This window comes from Vitis riparia, chromosome 3 (genome assembly GCF_004353265.1).
Source record: "Vitis riparia cultivar Riparia Gloire de Montpellier isolate 1030 chromosome 3, EGFV_Vit.rip_1.0, whole genome shotgun sequence".
NCBI lineage: Eukaryota > Viridiplantae > Streptophyta > Magnoliopsida > Vitales > Vitaceae > Vitis > Vitis riparia.
In genome coordinates, this window is record NC_048433.1 from 12,958,496 (window position 1) to 12,962,642 (window position 4,147).

Below are 4,147 nucleotides of genomic sequence, written 5' to 3' on the forward strand. Positions count from 1 at the left end.
CACCACCAAGCCTTGTATTCAACTTCCATAGGGAGATGGCATGCTTTTCCATAGACTAGGCGATAAGGAGACATGCCAAGAATAGTCTTATAATTTGTTCTATATACCCATAGTGAATCATGGAGCTTAACAGACCAATCTCTTCTGCTCGTGTTCACCACCTTCATCAATATATTCTTGATTTCCCTGTTTACTAACTCAACTTGCCCAAAAGTCTGAGGGTGGTAAGGTGTAGCTGCCTTGTGCTTCACCCCATACTTGGCTAAGAGAGTTTCAAAAGGCTTGTTGCAAAAATGATTACCTCCATCACTGATTATGGCCTTGGGCACCCCAAATCTTGAGAAGATGTTCTCTTTGAGAAACTTGAGAACAACTCTATGGTCATTGTGTTTACACGGGATTGCCTCAACCCATTTAGAAACATAGTCTACCCCCACCAAAATGTAAGAGTTAACAAAAGACATAGGAAAAGGTCCCATGAAGTCAATGCTCCAAACATCGAAAAGATCAACTATTAAAATGGGGTTCATAGGCATTTGGTTCCTACGTGTTAACTTCCCAAGCCTTTGGCATCTATCACAGCTTCTATACATGGTGTGAGCATTTTTAAAAAGTGAGGGCTAACTGAAACTTGATTGCAACACCTTAATGGTTGTTTTCTGAGAGGCAAAGTGGCCTCCACATGCACTTTCATGGCAATGACTGAGGATCCCCTATTGTTGTAGTTCAGGGACACACTTTCTTATTATTTGATCTGAACAATACTTGAAAAGAAAAGGTTCTTCCCAATAGTAGGCATGAATTTTTGCAAAGAAGTGTTTCCTATCTTGTGCTTTCCACTCACTTGGAACTTCACCAATAACTAGATAGTTAGCAATATGAGCATACCAAGAAGCATCTTCAAACAACATGAGTGACTTCTCTGGAAAATCATTATTAATAGGTAAACCATGGGAATTATGCGTTATAGCCAGCCTTGAAAGGTGGTCAGTTACCACATTTTCTACTCCTTTCTTGTCTTTGATTTAGAGATTGAACTCTTGTAGTAAGAGAATCCATCTATCATTATTAATAGATTGAACTCTTGTCAATAAGTACTTCAAAGCTGAGTGGTCAGTGAAAACCACAATGAAAGACCCTACCAGATAAGCACAAAATTTGTCCAAGGCAAAAACTACAGCCAACAATTCTTTTTCTGTGGTTGTGTAGTTTTTTTGCCCTTCGTTCAAGGTTTTTCTTGCATAGTAGATCACATAGGGCTTTCCATCTTCTCTTTGACCAAGAACAACTCCTATAGCAAAGTCACTGACATCCCACATCACTTCAAAAGGTAGTTTCTAGTTAGGAGCCCTCACTATTGGAACGGTTGTCAAGAACTGCTTCAGTTGCTCAAAACTCTTTTGACATGTCTCATCCCATACAAATTTAGCATCCTTCACCAATCGTTCACAAAGAGGCTTTGAAAGTTTAGAGAAATCTTTAACAAACCTCCTGTAGAACCCAACATAGCCAAGGAATTGCCTTACTCCTTTTACGGTTGTTGGGGATGGCAATTTGACCATAAGTTCCACTTTTACTTTATCAACTTCAATGCCTTTCTTGGAGATGATGTGGCCAAGGACAATTCCTTGATGTACCACAAAATGGCATTTCTCCCAATTAAGCACTAAGTCATTTTCAATGCATCAGTTCAGAACAGCTTCCAAGTTGACTATGCATTCCTCGAATGCGCTTCCATATATGGTGATATCATTCATAAAAACTTCCATAATACGCTCCACCATATCACTGAAAATGCTTAACATACATCGTTGGAATGCTACAGGTGCATTGCATAAACCAAAAGGCATTCTTCTATAGGCATATGCTCCAAATGGACATGTGAAAGTGGTCTTCTCCTGGTCTTCAACATCAATTTCTATTTCAAAATACCTGGAGTAGCGGTCCAAGAAACAATAGAAAGGATGGCCTGAGACTCTCTCCAACACTTGATCAATAAATGGCAATGGAAAATGATCCTTCCTTGTCACAACATTCAATTTTCTATAATCAATACACACCCTCCAACCTGAAGTGAGGCGTGTAGCAACTTCTTCTCCCTTATCATTTTGCACCACTGTGATCCTTGATTTCTTTGGCATTACTTGAGTAGGACTCACCCATGGGCTATATGATATATTGTAGATAATATCAGCCTGAAGTAGCTTAAGAACCTCAGCTCGCACCACCTCTTGCTTATGAGGATTCAATCTTCTTTGAGGTTGACAAACTGGCTTAGCTTCTTCTTCCATGTATATATGATGTGTACAAACTAAAGGGCTAATACCATTCAAGTTGGATATTTGCTATCCTATTGCTTTCTTACATCTCTTGAGAACTTCAAGTAAACACTTCTCTTGAGGAGTGGTAAAAGATGAAGATATAACAACAGGGCACTTCTTATTCTCTTCTAGGTATGCATACTTTAACTCCATGGGTAGTGGCTTCAGAATAAGCTTTGGGGTCTCCTCTTTAATAGCTTCTTGTGTCTCCTCATCATTGAACAAAGATAGAATTTCTTCTATCCTCCTCCAAGGTGGTAGAGTAGCAAGCAAATCTGAGGGTTCAGGTAACCCTTCATCAAGATCCCCAAGACTTTCATTCAACTCCTATTGTATTTTCTGATTACAATGCTCCTTCACTAAAGTGCCAATGATGCACACCTCTTCTGGACCGTCTTCTTCTTCCGGATTGGTTGGCTTCTTGCACATATAGAAGATATTGAGCTCCATTGTCATGTTGCCAAATGTGAGTTGCATGAGTCCATTCCTACAATTGATGATTGCATTTGATGTAGCTAGGAATGGTCTTCCTAGTATGATAGGAACATTATTAGTTCCTTTGACACTTGGGAAGAACAACAAAATCCACTGGATAGTAGAAATTGTCAACTTGAACTAAGACATCGTCAATCATCCCTCTTGGAATCTTCACTGATCTATCTACTAGAGATAGAATGATTGATTTTGGCTTCAATTCACCAAGTCCCAATTGCTTGTAGACAGAGTATGGTAGCAAATTCACACTTGCCCCCAAGTCCAACAAAGCTTTCTCTAATAACTTCCCTCCAATCATCATTAAGATGGTAGGGCAGCCCAGATCTTTGTACTTCACTAGAGACTTGCACTATATGATGGCACTTACTTGCTCAGTCAAGAAGGCTTTCTTATTCACATTAATCCTTTTTTGATAGGCACAAGTCCTTAAGGAATTTTGCATAAGTCGGCACTTGTTTGACCATGTCTAGCAATGGGATGTTGACCTTCACTTGCCTCAACACTTCAAGAATTTCTGATGCATTGTTAGGAGAGATAAGACCTTGAAGGTTTTTCTTAGTTTGTTTTCTTCTTCTTTTGTTATTGAATAAATTATTGTTTTTAATTTCTTTGAAATCAAGAATAATTCTTTCTTATTCTTTTATGGCTTATGTATGTGAGGACATGCCTATAAGAGGCTAAAAAGCCATCTTAAGGTGAAACATGAAAACCTAGGGTTAAGGCTTGTAAGGAAACAATGGGAAATTGAATTTAATAGTGGAATGAATGATTGGTTAAAGGCATAATTAATGAGAATGGAGATGCCCTCCAAGATTGGTTTGAATTAGGGGAAGTACAATTGTCCATTCCATGATACTAGGGATTCTTGGTAATTCTTGACCTTTAGTTATCTAAGGTTTAACCATTGTTATCTTCCCTAAGGAAAACCCATATGAATTGGTAAAGGCCTACAAATCCTAGACCTAAACTAGGATCTCAATTTCATTCATCTAATAGATAATTCAAAATAAAATTTAATGTTACACTAAGGAGATGGATGCAACTCTAAGTTATTTAGGTTGATCTTATTTAGCCTTTTTTTTTTTAATATCACTAGATTTATACAAATAAATACCCTTGTTTCACCTAAAGCCTTAAGCCTAAAGTTGGATTGTGGAAACCCCATTCTTAAACATTTGAATCAAAAATCAATATAATCATGCATTTTAATTTAGATTTATTTAGCAAACTCATTTTTATTCAAATAGATTTTCAAATGTTTTTAATTTAAATAATTTAATTAAAGTAATCCTTTAGACCTAGTTTGAAAAATCCCATTAGCTAATCTCTGA